We start from the raw sequence: 19,384 nt of genomic DNA, 5'->3' as shown, positions 1-19,384 counted from the left end.
ATCAATTGGCATATAGCTGAATTAAGTATTGGCATAAATTTGAATTAAGTATTAGTCCTGTGATACAGGAATCTTGACATAGAATTTTTCTCAGGATATAATAGGGATGAGTCAAGAACCTGCTCTCGGGTAGAATCAGACTAGTATTTTTCTCCTTAACTTCCTTACCTGATGAAGGCTGGCTCATTCATCAGAGAGAGAAGTGAGAAGGGAGTCCAGAGGGAACCTGGACAGCACGGCCATCAGGTTTGCCCCTCACATCTGTAGGGCATCAGACAGAGTGTTAATCAGCCCTGCCTGCCATATTTTAACTGCTTTAATGTTATAGATCAAGCAAACCATACCTCATAAATAAACAGATTAGTTTTGGGGATGTAAGGTATAGCATGGTGACTATTGTTAATAATACTATATTACATATTTGGAAGTTAAGAGAGTCAATAGTAAGGTTCTTATCACAAGAAAAAAGCTGTACGTATAGGAGGTAATGGATGTTAACTAAGCTTATTGCATTAATCATTTCACAGTATATACATACATCAAATCATTAAGTTGTAGACCTTAAACTTAAACAATGTCATGTGTCAATTATATCTCAATAAAAATGTAAAAATGTTATAGATCAAGCTAGAAAGCTGTTAAGTAAGACATTAACAAAATTCTCCTATCTTGAGAAATATTTCTTTACAACCACTCCTCAGAGTTCCGTGTCAGAACTTGGAGGTAGAAATGGAGCCAGAGTCTAGCCGCTGGCCCCGAGCCTCTTCCATTGCCCAGCTTCTTCCTGTGCCCTGCTTCAGTGTTGAAGATGTACCCTCCTCATCCCCACTACCACACACAGCTCAGTGTTGAAAGTGTGCTACCTAGAAGTCTTGAGGGAAGTCCCAGGTGGAGTCCTGGATACTAGGAACTCCTTCTAAGGGGAATGTTATACACTAAACATTGTGTCCCCCCACCCCCGAATTTATATTTTGAAGTCCTGACTTCTAGTATGGCTATATTTGGAGATAGGGCCTCTAAGGAAGTGTGTGTGAGTGCTCAGTCACCCAGTGGTATCTGATTCTTTGTAACCCCATGGACTGTAGCCTGCCAGACTCCTCTGGCAAGAATACAGAGTGGGTTGCCATTTCCTCCTCCAGGGGATCTTTTTCAACCCAGGGATCACACCCATGTTTTCTGTGTCTCTTGAATTGGCAGGCAGATTCTTTACCACTGAGCCACCTGGGAAACCTGTAACACCTATGCTGTGATAAAATACATTTCGATTATTTAAGCCCCCAGTCTGTAGTATTTTATTATGACAGCTGGAGTTGACTAATACAGGGAGTGTGGGGCAGGCTCTTGTTGGGCACATCGCTTGGCCCTGCAGGGTCTTTGATCTGTGTGGAGGAAAAGCTCCAGAGGAGAGCTCTCCAAAAGAGTTCCTCTAAAGAGAGGGCCTCAGGGCAGGAATCCTTTTGAGCCCTAAGCATGGTCCTTCTCAGGGAGAAGTGGAGAATCTATGAATTTCATTTGTACTTAGTCTAGGGAGAGAGACTGAGCCTGGGAGTTTAGGCCAAAATCCAACTCTTTTCGATCCTTTATACTGTAGCCCAGAAGCTCCTCTGTCCAGGGGACTTTTCAGGCAAGAACACTGGAATGAGTTGCCATTTCCTCCTCCAGGGGATCTTCCTGACTCAGGGATCAAACTCATGTCTCCTGCATTGCATGCAGATTCTTTACTGCTGGAGTCACTGGAGAAACCCAAGAACTAAATGGACCTTGGCAATTATGGTCATGGACTTTTCAGCTAGAAATCACCTTAGGGGTCATTTGGCCTTGGTTTTACAATTGGAGAAACTGAGGTCTACAGACTTTCCAGAGTTTGCAGAGAACCTTGCTGAGACTTTGGCTCTCTAAAATCTTGGGCAGACACTCTTTTTAATTATTAGCTCAAGTTTCCTAATTTTTGGATTAACTTCCAGAGGCCTACTAAATTTGCTAGGAGAAGAACTTTGGAGAATGCTTTAAGAGTTCTTGGGCTTCCCTGGTGGCTCAGTGGTGAATCTGCTTGCCTATGTAGGAGACACAGGTTCAATTCCTGATCCGGGAGGATCCCACATGCCGCAGAGCAACTAAGCCTGTATACCACAACTATTGAGCCTGCCTGCTAGAGCCTGGGAGCCACAACTACTGAGCCCACGTATCACAACTACTGAAGCTTTCTCGCCCTAGAGCTTCTGTCGTGCAACAAAAGAAGCTACGCAAAGAGTACACTACAACTAGAGAGTAGCCCCGGCTCACTGCAGCTAGAGAAGAGCCCTTACAGCAACAAAGACTCAGCACAGCCAAAAACAAATAAATAAAATTATTAAAAAAAAAAAAAAGAATCCTTGCTTCATTGTAGGCCAGAGCTACTCATGTCTGCTTGACCCAGGGTTGATGAGACAAAAGCATTTGGTTAAAAAACATACATAGCTGCTATGTAATTATTTGCATTTTTCTTTATACTTATTAACTTAGGAAAAAGTGCTTAATAAGTTTTTAGGGCAAGACTTTGAATATTTACAGACTGTTATTCACCCGCATTAAGACAAACATATGACTATAGCAAATATGGCCCTTTGAGATTCAAAGGAAATGTTTGTTTACATTAAAAGTCTATTGAGGTCACATGAAGGAAGCACTTTTGAAGCTGGGTAGAGGAGGCCAAGATGTAGTTCAGTAAAGGAGCTCATGTTCTCTCTCATTCCTGAGGGCCTGGGGGCATTGAGAGGGGAGCAGGTAGGACCTCAGAAGATTGAGGTTTAGAGAAATATGGTCCAGCACATCTGGAGTTTTATGCAGCTTCTGTCCTTTTTTTGGTGATAGGTAACCTGTTCCATTGATGATAATGACAGTCTTTTTGGGTATGGAGAAAGGCATAATTATAATAATAATTTTCATTTACCTAGGGAATTTTTTATATCCAAATGACTCCTACACATTTGAAGGCATTTAAGCTGATTGGCCCTGCACTCTTAGTATTCCTAGTTGGGAAATGACATTATTAAGATTCAGAGACAATAATAAAATGATTGGCCCATAGTCATGCAGCTGAGAAATTTAGAGCTGAGTTCTTGTCTTCTGGCATCAACTCTTCTGTAGGGTGCTATAAAAATACAACGGCCAGAGAGTATGGACATTTCTTATTCAGACCTTAACTGTGCTTATCAAAGGAAATTGTTTTAAGAAGGTATGCTGATGTATTTTGTTTCCTCCCACTAAGGCTGTAGGGCTTTCCAGGTGGCACAGTGGTAAAGAATCCACCTGCCAACGCAAGAGATACAGGAGACGCAAGAGATGCGGGTTCAATCACTGGTTCGGGAAGATCCCCTAGAGAAGGAAATGACAACTTGCTCCAGTATTCTTGCTGGGAACATCTCATGGACAGAGGAGCCTGGCAGGCTACAGTCCATGGGGTCACGAAGAGACAGACGTGACTGAGCACAAGCACACCAACAAAAACTGAGGCTGTAAGTTGGTGAGCATCCTTTGCTCACATCTTGGGCAGTTCAGGTGGTTCCTCTTCTGACTCCAGGAGGAAAGAGTTGTGGCCTTCTCTCTGCAGCTCTGCTTTTGACAGAAATAATCACTCTGCTGCTGTTTTTAGTTTTGGGTGGATAAGATTGGGAGATACCTCTAACTGGTATGCAGTTTATCTCCTGAAAAGGAGTAAAAGTCATTCATAATGTGCCAAATAATTCTGTTAAAGCACAATCTAATGTTCATTGGCTTTTTACTGATTACAGAAAAAAAAATCTCATAGATTCTTTGTAGAAAGTTTGCAAGGCACAGAAGAGTATTAAGAGGAAACAGTTCACCTGTAATTCTACCTCTTCGAGATAAACACTGTGAACACCTTGATGTGTTTGCTCAAGTCTTTCTGTTCTGTATTAAAATACCTAGACCATACTATATACACATTATATCTTGCTTTTTAAAATTTAGTATTTTATATTATTGCATTTCCTCATATCATTAAATGTATTTTAAAATCCATATTTATTTTAGTAGATGCTTTCCTGTTGTTGAACACTTTGGCTTGTATCTAAATTTTTCAGTCTTATACATAATTCTGTAATAAATATTCTTCACACAATTCTCTATTTCTAACATCCTTAGAATGTGAATCTTGGAAATGAAATTATTGGAATCAAGAACCACAAATCCTTTTGAGATCCCTGATACTTTGAGTCAAACTGCTTTTCAAAGAGGCATTACCAACTTATTCCACCACCAGTAGCACAGAAGAGTGTTTGTTTCATGATTTCCTCCCAACACTAACTCTTGCCTCATAGGTTAGCACTGGGATCAGGCTCCGGAATCAAACTGTCTAAAACTGAATCTTGACCACATCTTCGCTGTGTGGACTAGGAAGAGTTGCTTAGCTGGGAGGAGCTGCTTAGCTGTTCTGTGTCTTAGTTTCTCTTCTATTAAGTGGGCTTAGCAATATAGCTTACTTTGTAGAGTTATTATGACATTTAAATGACATATTATACATAAACACTCAGAAGAGTACCTAGTACATAGTGAATAACCAATAAATGCTGGTCTATGATCATCAGTAAAATTCCCTTCCAATCTGATATATGAAAACTATCTCATGGTTAAATTGCATTCTTTGATTACTAGTGATGATAAATATTTTTCATGCTTCTTGGCCAATGTGTATGTCTGTCAATTACTATTCCTGTCCACTGACTACTCTCAATTGGGGTTGCAGTTTTCTTGTTACAGATTTTTTTTGGACTTTTCCATGGTAAGGAGATTTACTTCATGCATGTCACTTATTCTGCAAATATTTTTTCCCAGTTTGTGATTTCCTTTTAATCTTTATAAATTTTTTGTTATATAAAAGCTTAAATTTCTATGTGGTCAAATATAATGTCATTTTTGACATATTTTTCTATTGCTTTTATACTTAGAAATCCAGCCCTTTGCCCACATTAGTTTATCATACATTCTTTACCATTCATTCATAAATTGGATTTTTTTATATTCCAAAGTCTGTTTTGAGATCCACTAAAAGATTCCCTAACAGAAGCAGAAGATATTAAGAAGAGGTGGCAAGAATACACAGAAGAACTGTACAAAAAAGATCTTCACGACCCAGATAATCACGACGGTGTGATCATTCACCTAGAGCCAGATATCCTGGAATGTGAAGTCAAGTGGGCCTTAGAAAGCATCACTACGAACAAAGCTAGTGGAGGTGATGGAATTCCAGTTGAGCTATTCCAAATCCTGAAAGATGATGCTGTGAAAGTGCTGCACTCAAATATGCCAGCAAATTTGGAAAACTCAGTGGCCACAGGACTGGAAAAGGTCAGTTTTCATTCCAATCCCAAAGAAAGGCAATGCCAAAGAATGCTCAAACTGCAGCACAATTGCACTCATCTCACACGCTAGTAAAGTAATGCTCAAAACTCTCCAAGTCAGGCTTCAGCAATATGTGAACCGTGAACTTCCTGATGTTCAAGCCGGTTTTAGAAAAGGCAGAGGAACCAGAGATCAAACTGCCAACATCCGCTGGATCATGGAAAAAGCAAGAGAGTTCCAGAAAAACATCTATTTCTGCTTTATTGACTATGCCAAAGCCTTTGACTGTGTGGATCACAATAAACTGTGGAAAATTCTGAAAGAGATGGGAATACCAGACCACCTACCTGCCTCTTCAGAAATTTGTATGCAGGTCAGGAAGCAACAGTTAGAACTGGACATGGAACAACAGACTGGTTCCAAATAGGAAAATACATCAAGGCTGTATATTGTCACCCTGCTTATTTAACTTATATGCAGTGTACATCATGAGAAACGCTGGACTGGAAGAAACACAAGCTGGAATCAAGATTGCCGGGAGAAATATCAATAACCTCAGATATGCAGATGACACCACCCTTATGGCAGAAAGTGAAGAGGAACTCAAAAGCCTCTTGATGAAAGTGAAAGTGGAGAGTGAAAAAGTTGGCTTAAAGCTCAACATTCAGAAAACGAAGATCATGGCATCTGGTCCCATCACTTCATGGGAAATAGATGAGGAAACAGTGTCAGACTTTATTTTTGGGGGCTCCAAAATCATTGCAGATGGTGATTGCAGCCATGAAATTAAAAGACACTTACTCCTTGGAAGGAAAGTTATGACCAACCTAGATAGCATATTGAAAAGCAGAGACATTACTTTGCCAGCACAGGTCTGTCTAGTCAAGGCTATGGGTTTTCCAGTGGTCATGTAGGGATGTGAGAGTGGGACTGTGAAGAAGGCTGAGCGCCGAAGAATTGATGCTTTTGAACTGTGGTGCTGGAGAAGACTCTTGAGAGTCCCTTGGCCTGCAAGGAGATCAACCAGTCCATTCTGAAGGAGATCAGCCCTGGGATTTCTTTGGAAGGAATGATGCTAAAGCTGAAACTCCAGTACTTTGGCCACCTCATGCAAGGAGTTGATTCATTGGAAAAGACCCTGATGCTGGGAGGGATTGGGGGCAGGAGGAGAACGGGACGACAGAGGATGAGATGGCTGGATGGCATCACTGATTCAATGGACGTGGGTCTGAGTGAACTCCGGGAGTTGGTGATGGACAGGGAGGCCTGGCGTGCTGCAATTCATGGGGTCGCAAAGAGTTGGACACAACTGAGCAACTGAACTGAACTGAGGGCTGGCTCTTAACCTACTCTTGTCAGCGATCCTTTGTTTCCCATTTCTCTGCCTGGAACCTTGCTTTTCCCTCTTCTTCTTCCTTGAAGGGAGGATATGGCATGGGCTGTAGCCTTTGCATCCAGGAAAGAAGTTGCTGACATGCGTCTAGTTCTACTAGGAGCCAGTTCATCTTTGGCCAGGGATAGGACCTTGGACCAGCTCCAAAAGTCCTTCAGTTCAGTTCAGTTCAGTCGCTCAGTCGTGTCCAACTCTTTTCGACTCCATGAATCGCAGCACACCAGGCCTCCCTGTCCATCACCAACTCCCAGAGTCCACCCAAACTCATGTGCATCGAGTTGGTGATGCCATCCAGCCATCTCATCCTCTGTCGTCCCCTTCTCCTCCTGCCCCCAATTCCTCCCAGCATCAGAGTCTTTCCCAATGAGTCAACTCTTCGCATGAGGTGGCCAAAGTATTGGAGTTTCAGCCTCAGCATCAGTCCTTCCAGTGAACACCCAGGACTGGTCTCCTTTAGGATGGGCTGGTTGGATCTCCTTGCAGTCCAAAGGACTCTCAAGAATCTTCTAAAACACCACAGTTCAAAAGCATCAATTCTTCGGTGCTCAGCTTTCTTCACAGTCCAACTCTCACATCCATACATGACCACTGGAAAACCCATTGCCTTGACTAGACGGACTTTTGTTGGCAAAGTAATGTCTCTGCTTTTGAATATGCTATCTAGGTTGGTCATAACTTTCCTTCCAAGGAGTAAGCATCTTTTAATTTCATGGCTGCAATCACCATCTGCAGTGATTTTGGAGCCCAGTAAAATAAAGTCTGACACTGTTTCCACTGTTTCCCCATCTATTTCCCATGAAATGATGGGACCAGATGCCATGATCTTCGTTTTCTGATTGTTGAGCTTTAAGCCAACTTTTTCACTCTCCTCTTTCACTTTCATCAAGAGGCTCTTTAGTTCTTCTTCACTTTCTGCCATAAGGGTGGTGTCATCTGCATATCTGAGGTTATTGATATTTCTCCCGGCAATCTTGATTCCAGCTTGTGCTTCTTCCAGCCCAGCATTTCTCATGATGTACTCTGCATGTAAGTTAAATAGGCAGGGTGACAATATACAGCCTTGATGTACTCCTTTTCCTATTTGGAACCAGTCTGTTGTTCCATGTCCAGTTCTAACTGTTGCTTCCTGACATAGGTTTCTCAAGAGGCAGGTCAGGTGGTCTGGTATTCCCAATATTTTGGAATTCTCCACAGTTTATTGTGATCCACACAGTCAAAGGCTTTGGCATAGTCAATAAAGCAGAAATAGATGTTTTTCTGGAATTCTCTTGCTTTTTCCATGATCCAGGCTTGTTGGCAATTTGATCTCTGGTTCCTCTGCCTTTTCTAAAACCAGCTTGAACATCTGGAAGTTCACGGTTCACGTATAGCTGAAGCCCAGCTTGGAGAATTTTGAGCATTACTTTACTAGCGTGTAAGATGAGTGCAATTATGCTCCTGAAAGTGAAAGTGTTAGTCACTCAGTCATGTCTGACTCATTGTAACCCCATGGGTTGTAGCCCACCAGGCTCCTCTGTCCATGGAATTCTCCAGGCAAGAATACTGGAATGGGTAGCCATTCCCTTCTCCAGGGGACCTTCCTGACACATGGATCAAGCCTGGGTCTCTTGTATCTCCTGCATTGGCAGGCTGATTCTTAACCACCTCACCACCTGGGAAGCTCCTGTCCTGATGCAATTCCTCCCTTCTCCCCATCTTCCCTGCTCCCAGCTTCTTATGAGCCACCAATTGCACTCACATTGACACTTGCTTTAGTTTTCTAAATGGTTCCTCTCCAATCCATTCTCCTCTCAGGGACGTATTTTAAAAACCAAAATCAGAAATGCACTCCCTTGTTAAAAACTTTCCAGTCCCCATTGTGAAATGGAGCAGGACACTACGGTCTTTGCCACCCCCAACCCCCGATCATGTCCCTATGTACTCTGCCTGCTTTTTGTCTGTGGAAAATTTTAATCAAAGCATAAGTTGAATCAGAGGAGTGAGAAATGCTGAAACAAAGTATAGCAGTCAAAGGAGATGAAATAATAATAATAATAATAATGTCATTAAGCATAGTCAAGGACCTTTAGTTCTCTCTCAAGGCTTTACAGAAAATATTCCTGTGAGCTGTCTTGTAGATACCAAAACCCCAGGTGGAGAAGTTAACTACATAATGACCAGACTATTCCTAGGATGTGAGCTGCCACAGTTCTGAGAATTGACAGCAAAGAAATGGGAAATGAATGGACCCTAGAACTGAAGATTAACTGTACCTAAAACAATCAAGATAATGCTGGTCAGACCACCAATGACCAATTTGAAGATGACTTAGAGACGACTGTGCTGTTTCTATATGTAGCACCCCCGACCCCCCAGTTTGTCTATAAAAGGCCTTACCCTCTGCTTGTCAGTTGGGGCAGTTGGCCTTCGGACAGTTGTCTGCCACCCTTCTACCCCATAGTTGCCAGCAACTGAAATAAAGCAAACTTTGTTTTCCACCAACCTGGCCTGTTTATTGGCTTTTGAGCAGTGAGCAGCTGGATCCCATGCATATACTCTGTGGCTAACAATGGGGCTTAGAATGAAATGCAAACTCCTCAACATGGTGCCATGTGATTTGGACTATACAGTCCATGGAATTCTCTAGGCCAGAATACTGGAATGGGTAGTCTTTTCTTCTTCAGGGGATCTTCCCAACCCAAGGGTCCCAACCCAGGTCTACCGCATTACAGGTGAATTCTTTACCAGCTAAGCTAAAAGGGAAGCCCTTTCTATCTCTGCCGCTGCTGCTGCTGCTAAGTCGCTTCAGTTGTGTTCGACTCTGTGCGACCCCATAGACGGCAGCCCACCAGGCTCCCCCATCCCTAGGATTCTCCAGGCAAGAACACTGGAGTGGGTTTCCATTTCCTTCTCCAATGCATCAAAGTGAAAAGTGAAAGTGAAGTTGCTCACATGTCCGACTCGTAGTGACCCCACGGATTGCGGCCCACCAGGCTCCTCCATCCATGGATTCTCCAGGCAAGAGTACTGGAGTGGGGTGCCATCGCCTTCTCCTTTCTAACTCTAATAGCATCTAATACTCTCTCTTCCTGTTCTCTGGGCTCCTGTCACTCTGTTTTCTCTCTTTCTCTAGAGCACACAAAGGGCATTTTCACCTCGGTTCCTTTGGACTCGCTACTCCTTCTGCCTGGAACATGTTTTTCACTCTAACCCTTGGCATATATTCACCTTCTTATGATTCAGGCCTCATGTGTCTTTGTTAGTCACCCAGTCGTGTACAACTATTAGTGACCCCCTGGACTGTAGCCCACCAGGCTCCTCTGTCCACGAAATTCTCCAGGCAAGAATACTGGAGTAGGTTGCCATTCCCTTCTCCAGAGGATCTTCCCAACCCAGGGATCTAACCCAGGTTTCCTTCATTGCAGGCAGATTCTTTACCATCTGAACCACCAAGGAAGCCCCTCAGGGATCATATCCAATAACAAAGTCCCCACACTTCCTGCTCTTAGAGCACCTGGTTTGTGTTCGTCAAGGCACTTATCACAATCTGTAATGATCTTGTTTATTTGTTCACTAATTAATCATGTGTTTGCCACCTGGATTTGGTTTGTTCTGATTACATTGGATTACGTCTGAATCCCTGGTATCCAGAACCATGGCATAGAAAGCACTTGGAAAACACTACTTTGGCTCATATTATTCCTAGAAAATGATGTCTGCTACCAGGGCTTGCGTGCATTTAGGGGAAGTGATTTCATGTAAGATTGGGGGTTGGGGAAGAAAAACAGTGAAGCAGGAGAGCCAATACAAATGTTTGTCCTCAAGCGACTACTCAGACAGGGGATCGTGGAGACAGGCTTTTGCTGTGGAGCCACGTAGAATGTGTCTCAGAACTGTCCATTCAAGGGACAGAGGAAGTGGGTATCTACCTACTGGATTCTGTTGCGGCTCTGATCAAGGGCTGTCATTTCAATGGGTACATCTGGGACCAGGTATAAAATTCATGAGGTCTAGTGCAAAATGAATTTATAGATCCTTGTTCAAAAAGTGGTAAGAAATTCAAGACAATGAATGATAGAAGAGTCTTAAATCAAGCCTGGGGCCCTTCTGAGCACAGAGCCTGGGACACTTCATAAGCCTCATGACCAAGCTCTCAGGCCCTAGGTGCTACCTGGGTGCTAAGCAGGTTCTGGCAGGCATCTTCCTGGATGTCAGAGAAGCCCCAGGGGCAGAAGAGTTAGAGAAATGAGGGGAAGCTGAAGGAAGGTGCTTCCAGGTTACACCTGCAAAAAGCAGATTTCCCAGCAGTGACTGGAGGAAAGTGTGGGCTGAGAGGATGTCAGGGCTGGCCACTAGAGGTATCAGATACCAAAAAGAAAAAATGATTTTGTGTTACTATTGCTCATTGAAATGCACCTAAAATTCCAGAAAACCTAAATGATAATTTTGAGAGTAATCATTCTTATATTTTTGATGTTAATGAATACATTGCTTTTGCTTCACTCTTATGTATGATCTTGGTATTAGTTTAAATGAGATTATTATGTGAGCAAACAACCTATTCCTTGTATTCTGTACACTGATTATTAAAATATTAAGTAATAAAATAGTTTTGTTTTCTTCTGTTCTGATTATTTACTGCCGTGTCACAAAGAACCCCCAAATTTAGTGCCTGAAAACAGCTTTTTTTTTTTTTTAAATAGTTTACGATTGTGTGTCAGAAATTTGGTCAGGGTGAGGTGTCAACTTAATCACAAAGGTCCGTCTAGTCAAGGCTATGGTTTTTCCAGTGGTCATGTATGGATGCGAGAGTTGGACTGTGAAGAAAGCTGAGCACTGAAGAATTGATGCTTTTGAACCGTGGTGTTGGAGAAGACTCGTGACAGTTCCTTGGACTGCAAGGAGATCCAACCAGTCCATTCTGAAGAAGATCAGCCCTGGGTGTTCTTTGGAGGGAATGATGCTAAAGCTGAAACTCCAATACTTTGGCCACCTCATGCGAAGAGCTGACTCATTGGAAAAGACTATGATGCTGGGAGGGATTGGGGGCAGGAGAAGAAGGGGACGACAGAGGGTGAGATAGCTGGATGGCATCACTGACTCGATGGACGTGAGTTTGAGTGAACTCTGGGAGATGGTGATTGACAGGGAGGCCTGGCGTGCTGCGATTCATGGGGCCGCAAAGAGTCAGACACACCTGAATGACTGGACTGAACTGAACCGACTGATTCAACTGTGGGGTGAGCTGGCCTGGAGGGCCCCGGGATGGCTTTGCTTACATGTCTGATATCTCAGCAGGGTTGACTAGAAGTCTGGGCTCAGCAGGGATGGTCAACCAGGGCACCTCCATGTGTCCTCTCCAGCATGATGATCTCAGGATGCTCAGATTTCTTAGGGTAGTATTTCTTATCCTTAGATGCTCAGATTTCTTACCCTTAGAAAGGGTAGCATTTCTCAGATGCTACCCTTCTCAGGGCTTCTTGAGGGTTCGAATGACCCAGGTAACAGCTGCAAGGCTTTTTGTGCCTTAGTTAGCCTCAGAAATCACGGAATGTCACTTTTGCCACATTATATTAATATTTGTTAAGAACATCTCTAAGGCTAGCCAGGATTCAAAAGGAGGGGAATAAACTGATCTTCTCAACTGGAGAAGTGGCAAAGAATTTGTGACCATCTTTAATTTACCACGTTCCTGTTAAGCTTTCCTATACATCACATGGTAGGACAACTGATCCCTTTGGTATGGAACCAGTGGTATCTTCAATTAGGGTTGCCAGATAAAACACATATTGCATGAGACATAGTTATACTAAAATTTATTTGTTGTTTATCTAGGGATCCTTTTTTCCTCCTAAATCTGACAAGTGTATCCTCATTACTTCTAAGTAAACTGCATGTGAGGGGCTTCCCAAGTTGTGCCAGTGTAAAGAACCTGCCTGCCAATGCAGGAGACACAAGAGACATGGGTTTGATCCCTGAGTCAGGAAGATCCCCTGGAGAAGGGCATGGCAATCCATCCCAGTATTCTTGCCTAGAGAATCCCATGGACAGAGGAGCATGGCAGGGTACAGTCCATGGGGCCGCAAAGAGTCGAACACGAGTGAAGCAACTTAGCACTCGTGCACAAACAGCATGTGTACTAAAGTATACAGTAGGTATGCCAGTGTGCCCTCAGAATAGCCAAGGGAGGTGAGCTGAAAATCAAAGAGTGGATCTGTAACATACAGCAAGGTCCAAGGAGCAAACCACATGGGAGGAAAAGCTGGTTTACTTTTATGATAAAATAAAAATCAGCTAGAAGCCTAACTGTTCTTAGACCTAGGTTTGACAAATTGTCTAAAGTATAAGAAAGACAATATGCAGCAGTAGTACAAGGTCCAGGCTCCGAAGCTCTTAAAATGTGTTTTAAGCATTAACACAATTTTCTAAGGTGTCCTAGAGGCCAGCTCTGTCCAATAGAACTTTCTGAGATGATGAGAATATTTTAGGTCTATGCTGTCCGGTATGGTAGCCAATAGGCACATGTGGCTATTGAGTGCTGGAAAAGTGAGGAACTGTACTTTAAATTTCTTTTAATTTTAATTAGTTGACATCTACATTTAAATTGCCACATGTGGCTAGTGGCTCCTGTATTGTGCCGTGCAGCTATCTACAGTCAATGATATTTGGTCACTCCACCAACATTAACACAATACATCAAAAGTTCACTTCTGTTCTGTCTCTCTGTGAGCCTCATAAATTCAGAAAGTTAATCGAAGCTTGCTTACGTTTAAGGCAATAGATTCTAGATCCAAGAAAAGAAGTTCCATTTCCCCATCTTGTACCCCAGGTGACACAACTAATTGATCATGGCATTTTTTTCCCTTCTGAGCAGAAAAGTTTTATAATCTTTCCCTACAGTTAGGCTCTGTAAAGCCACTGCTCATTGAGAGGAAGGGCTAACAATGTGTTGAGCATTTTATAAAGCGTCACTTCAGAATTAAATCCTAGTCACTTCAGCCACACAGATCTGCAACTTCTTCTTTGTGTTAAAAACCAAGATATTATTTCACATGTGATTGGACATCAGCCTACTCTGAGACAGTCCAGTCATTTAAAGGACAAAGGCACTCCTTTCCCTCCTCACAGTATTTGCATGCATGGGTGCTCAGTCCCTCAGTTGTGTCTGGTCCTTTTGTGACCTCGTGGACTGTAGCCCACCAGGCTCCTCTGTCCATGGGATTCTCCAGGCAAGAATACAGAAGTGGGTTGCCATTTTCTCCTTCAGGGGATCTTCCTGACTCAGGGATTGAACCCGTGTCTCCTGTGTCTCTTGCATTGGCAGGCAGATTCTTCGCCACTGAGTCATCGGGGAAGTCCCTCACAATACTTGACAAAATTTTAAATATTGATCTTCTGATTTTCGTTCCACTTTGTTAATCACATATACATAATGGAGGCTGGACATAGGAGAAGAAAAACAAAAGAACGTTTCCTAAGTGTCTGTGTCAGCACATTGCAAGTTGCTACAGATATTTGATGTCATTTAGCAGCTAGAAGAACCACACTGACAGCGTATAAGAAGCATCTTTAATTTTCCTTTTCTGCTGTACCTCCCAAGAAGTGAATAATTTCTGGCAGAGAATATTTAATTCAATTTACTTATTCATTCATTCATTTATTCCTTCAGTGATATTATTTAAGTATCTATTAAGTGTAAAAGCCAGTGCTAGGGTGCAGCATACAAACAAGGTCCTGGCTTCGAAGGGCTCAGGTTCTTGGAGTACAAACTAAGAACGAAGAGCCACGGGAATACAGAGGAGAGTGTGTTTGAGGAGGCAAGAAAGGCTGCAAAGAGAAGGTGACCCTTTTACTGGGTGTTGATGGATGAAAAGGATTCATCAGGCAGCAAAGGAGAGTCTGTGTGCTCACTCACTCAGTCGTGTATGATTCTTTGTGACCCCATGGACTGTAGCCCTCCAGGCTCCTCTGCCCTTGGGGATTCTTTAGGCAAGAATACTGGAGTGGGTTGCCATGCCCGCCTCCAGGAGATCTTCCCAACCCAGGGATCAGACTCAGGTCTCCTGCATTGCAGGCAGATTCTTTACCATCTGAGCCACCAGGGAAGCTAGAGAATCTAGACTGGGGTAAAATCATTTATAATAGCATGGAGGTTTAACAAGATCATGTGACATATTTCAGAAACTGTGAGCGATTTACCATTACTAAAAGTTCTGCTCTGGAGGTGATGTGTAGTCACTTACAATGGTGTATTGTAAACTACTTTGCAATTTCATAATGAACTCAAAGTAATCATTTGGTATGTAAGTGAGGCTGTTGTGTTTGTGAAGATGCTGTCATGTGAAATATAAGTGTATTATAATATTGCAGTAAGGTCAGAGAGAAAATGACATGCTGCTAATTAGCTATCTGATGTCAAGCAAGTCAGCTTGGTTACTCTAGGTTTTAGTTGCTTCATCTGTAAAATGGAGAGCTCGATATAGAATTTAGACTTCATTGTTTTTCTACTATTCTAAGAAACTATAATTATCCCAAGGACTCATTCTCAGAATGAAGGAAAAAATAAGATCAATAGGTATTTATTCAATCTGTCTCCATAATCTTATAAGCAAACAACGGAAAGGAGATAAATATGTCTTCAGCATAAATTTGCACAAAATGATTAAAATCTGCTAAGACAGTGTTAAGGTGGAAGTTTGGACTCCTGGATGCCAATGGCTGGGGGAGGGGTAAAATATGGTGAGAAAGAACATAATTGTGAGTCTAAGCTGTCCTGTTTGAGGAAGATTTGCCAGACTTGTGCAAAGCAATCAGAAAAAAAGGATGCTGCTATGTTCTATCAATATCTCGTTCTTAAAAAACAAAAGTGATTATTCCTGGAACTCTGATAAGAAAGGTTCCAGTAGTCAGGTCAGCTGAGGTTCAGCCAGAAAGGCTATTTACTTAATATTGTTGCTGCCTTGATTGAAGAGAAAGAGACACTCTTAGCTTCAAACTCAGCCTAGGCTATAACACATGGAAAGAGGATTCATGTGTTTTCTAGGAAGAAGCAGATGTTATCAATAATAATAATAAAAATAATAATAACTCTATATATCTGTGCTGTTGTAAGATTCATGTATGAGAACCCATATCACATTCATGTGTGATAGATGTCATTTGTTCTTTAAATAAAGGTAGTAATGTATTTGCAAATGACCAGATAGTTTAAAAAAATATTTGATTTGTTAAACCTAAATTAGGAGGTGAATTCTCTAAGAACAACCAGGGACTATCTGAAGTTCACACACCTACAGATTTCATTTCATCCCAACAAATATTCATGATGTGTGTGCAGGTGCTGTGCTAGGCAATATGTATACATTGAGTGATGAAACGGATACAGACTGGTCCTCCTAGAGCTTAGCGTCTAATGGAGGAAACACAATAGAAACAAATGCAATAATAAATATCTCATTAATGCCTAAAGGAAAACAACAGCCTGTTACGAGAGACAAAAGTGAGGAGAATGTAATTTATGTTGAGGAGCCAGGGAAGTAGATGCTGGCTGCTCTTTTCCTTGCCTGTAAAACAGACTCCATTCAGCTATCAGGGATTTTTCAGAGCAAAATTCTTCTGTAAGCATCCAAGTGACTTAGGTATTAATTCAGGATTTTGTGGTTATCAGTTCAGTTCAGTTCAGTCGCTCAATCACGTCCGACTCTTTGTGACCCCATGAATCGCAGCACGCCAGGCCTCCCTGTCCATCACCAACTCCCAGAGTTCACTCAAACTCATGTCCATCAAGTCGGTGATGCCATCCAGCCATCTCATCCTCTGTCGTCCCCTTCTCCTCCTGCCCCCAATTCCTCCCAGCGTCAGAGTCTTTCCCAATGAGTCAACTCTTCGCATGAGGTGGCCAAAGTAATTGGAGTTTCAGCTTCAGCATCAGTCCTTCCAGTGAACACCCAGGACTGGTCTCCTTTAGGATGGGCTGGTTGGATCTCCTTGCAGTCCAAAGGACTCTCAAGAATCTTCTAAAACACCACAGTTCAAAAGCATCAATTCTTCGGTGCTCAGCTTTCTTCACGGTCCAACTCTCACATCCATACATGACCACTGGAAAACCCATTGCCTTGACTAGATGGACTTTTGTTGGCAAAGTAATGTCTCTGCTTTTGAATATGCTATCTAGGTTGGTCATAACTTTCCTTCCAAGGAGTAAGTGTCTTTTAATTTCATGGCTGCAATCACCATCTGCAGTGATTTTGGAGCCCCCAAAAATAAAGTCTGACACTGTTTCCACTGTTTCCCCATCTATTTCCCATGAAGTGATGGGACCAGATGCCATGATCTTCGTTTTCTGATTGTTGAGCTTTAAGCCAACTTTTTCACTCTCCTCTTTCACTTTCATCAAGAGGCTTTTTAGTTCCTCTTCAGTTTCTGCCATAAGGGTGGTGTCATCTGTATATCTGAGGTTATTGATATTTCTCCTGGCAATCATGATTCCAGCTTGTGCTTCATCCAGCCCAGCGTTTCTCATGATGTACTCCGCATATAAGTTTAATAAGCAGGGTGACAATATACAGCCTTGATGTATTTTCCTATTTGGAACCAGTCTGTTGTTCCATGTCCAGTTCTAACTGTTGCTTCCTGACCTGCATACAAATTTCTCAAGAGGCAGGTAGGTGGTCTGGTATTCCCATCTCTTTCAGAATCTTCCACAGTTTGTTGTGATCCACACAGTCAAAGGCTTTGGCATAGTCAATAAAGCAGAAATAGATGTTTTTCTGGAACTCTCTTGCTTTTTCAGTGATCCAGAGGATGTTGGCAATTTGATCTCTGGTTCCTCTGCCTTTTCTAAAACCAGCTTGAATATCTGGAAGTTGTAGTTCTAAGAATTATAAAATCTCCGCCCTTGACACGTTAGTCAAAAACTGTTTTCACTCATTGCATCTTGACCCACAATAAAAATAGCAACATAATCCATGTCATTCCCTTTAGATCTAGATAAAGTTTCATAAAACCTCCCTCATTCCATGCTCTGTAGAAGTCAAAGTGCATTTCAGTACTTCTGTAAAGCATTGAAAGAGTTTATGATCTCATGGTCATGGCTTGCCCTGAACTCCTACTTTTGTTGTTGTTGTTGCTCAATTGCTAAGTCATGTCCAACTCTTTGCAGCCCTATGGATGGCAGCACACCAGGCTTATTTGTCCTTCGCTATCTCCTGGAGTTTGTTCAGACTCATGTCCACTGAGTTGGTGATGCTGTCCAACTATCTCATCCTGTATCACCCCTGCTTTTGTAGATGGATTTAGATCATGGAACATATTGCTTTCCTATAAATGCAATTTCTGTTCCATGCCATGTTAACTCAGATGTGAAACGCAGCCAGTCTCCTTTATGATCACCACAGAGCCACCATATTTGTATATATGGTAGACTTTTTAAAAAGTTTTGAAAGGGAATGAGATGAAGAAGTTTTAGTCAGGATGAGTCTGCTTAACCACTATAGCAAACCAGTCCCAACTGCAAGAAGTTAACAACAAAAGCAAAGAGGAAAAGCATGATCCCTTACCTAAGTCATAGTCCAGTGGTTATGGGAAGGGGCCTGATCTACCCAGTCCTTCATCTGGTGGCTCCAGCATCTCCTGGGGCCCTCGCTTCCTCCACCTGATCCTCTGCAGCCCAGGGCAAGGTGTGGAGGATAAGGTGGGAGTTATAGTAGCCAGGCCTGGAGATGGCCCACATCCCTCCTGCCCACATTCCATTGACTAGAACTAGTGCTGTGGCTGCACCTAACTGCCGGGATGGCTGGGAAATATAGTCTAGTTCTGAACCAAGGAAGAAAAGAAAATGGCTTTGTACAACACCAAATCTGTCTTGGTCAGAGGATTTACACCACGGAGATGCAAATTTTTTCACATTTAATGTTATAGCTCCTAAGTTTTAGAGATTCCTCAGCCTTCTAACTACTAGGGACTTTTAATGCAGTGCTCAGGCTCATGCAGACTTGTTCTCTCACTTGATTCCTTTCATCCATTTCTTTCTTTTAATAACCCAACATTCCTGCTCATTTTTTTTTCTGAAAAGGATTTTTAACTCTCTCTCACTGTCTTATCTCCAAAAGTTCCTGAGGCTCTCAGTGTCCATCTAAATGTCTTATCAAAGAACAGACAATGCTTCATTAGAGAAATCTTTACAGGACATGGATTTGAGGCCTTCTAAAGTACTGTATGACATATCTGTGCTTCTCATAATGACATCAATGTATTCTTGGGAATCTGAGGCTTTGTGCCTGGAAATATATGATGCCTTAAGATAAAAATAATCTCTTCTTGGTTCAGAACAGTTCTCCCAGGGACCACGTTTGTGTTGCCCTCTTCCTTTTGGACATTGTTTCCTTGCATCTCATTGCTCTAATATATAGACTAAATCTTTTAAATGTGACTGGTGAGTGTGTGTGTCCATCTCAATGTACACAAATGTGGTTTGCATCCTTTGTTCCTTCTCTTTCTCTCTTGCAGAGAAAAGCAGAAGAAAGAGGTAGAAAGGGAAACTGTATTAGTGGTCTCCAGCCCTTGGATTACGCTTTCCCTTACATTTGCTGATTATATGCGTAGTAGATGACCTTCTCCCTCTGAAAGTGAAAGTGTTAGTTCCTCAGTGGTGTCTGACTCTTTGCAAACACA

The sequence above is a fragment of the Bubalus kerabau genome, chromosome 18, assembly GCF_029407905.1.
Source record: "Bubalus kerabau isolate K-KA32 ecotype Philippines breed swamp buffalo chromosome 18, PCC_UOA_SB_1v2, whole genome shotgun sequence".
Classification (NCBI taxonomy): Eukaryota; Metazoa; Chordata; class Mammalia; order Artiodactyla; family Bovidae; genus Bubalus; species Bubalus kerabau.
Note: the sequence above shows the minus strand (reverse complement) of the source record.